The sequence below is a fragment of the Neophocaena asiaeorientalis genome, unplaced genomic scaffold (genome assembly GCF_003031525.2).
Source record: "Neophocaena asiaeorientalis asiaeorientalis breed wild unplaced genomic scaffold, Neophocaena_asiaeorientalis_V1.1 scaffold204, whole genome shotgun sequence".
NCBI lineage: Eukaryota > Metazoa > Chordata > Mammalia > Artiodactyla > Phocoenidae > Neophocaena > Neophocaena asiaeorientalis.
This window is the reverse complement of record NW_020173922.1, coordinates 192,749-193,076: the sequence shown is the minus strand read 5'-3', so window position 1 is coordinate 193,076 and position 328 is coordinate 192,749. Positions and strand designations below refer to the sequence as shown.

The following is a 328-nucleotide window of genomic DNA, read 5'->3' as shown; positions in this document are numbered from 1 at the left end:
AGCGCGCGAGGGAGCGAGGAGCGCTGGAGATCTGTTGCAAAAACACAAAATAACGCCGCGGAGATGCGCAGGGCCAGTCGCCGGGGGCTGGATCTTACCTTGCTCCGCGGTGCCCTTCCGAGGGCCGCTACCCCCGGCTACGCGCCGCGCCTGGGGCCGGCGTGGGAAGGATGCTCCTGAAACCCGGAGCTCCTGGGGCCGGCGCGGGCGGGCGGGGGGCGCGCATCCATCCGGGGTCGTGGCGAGGGAGGCGGCCGGGCCCGTGGGGTCCCCGGCACCGCACCCGGCCGGGGACTGTCAGCCCGCCAGACCTAAGCCCTTGCCGCTA

General features: G+C 73.5%; 1 protein-coding gene across 6 annotated transcripts in view; it reads right to left on the bottom strand.

The window, feature by feature from the left end:
- JADE2 (jade family PHD finger 2) overlaps nt 1–328 on the bottom strand; it is a 51,671-nt gene that overhangs the window by 50,265 nt on the left and 1,078 nt on the right. For 4 of the 6 annotated variants that reach the window (XM_024752386.1, XM_024752383.1, XM_024752391.1 and 1 more), the window contains exon 1: nt 99–322. The exons of the other annotated variants lie outside the window; for them this stretch is intronic. The gene's annotated coding sequence lies outside the window, so the exon portion shown is untranslated. Of the gene's footprint in view, nt 1–98; nt 323–328 lie in introns of those variants that run through there. 6 annotated transcript variants of the gene reach the window in all.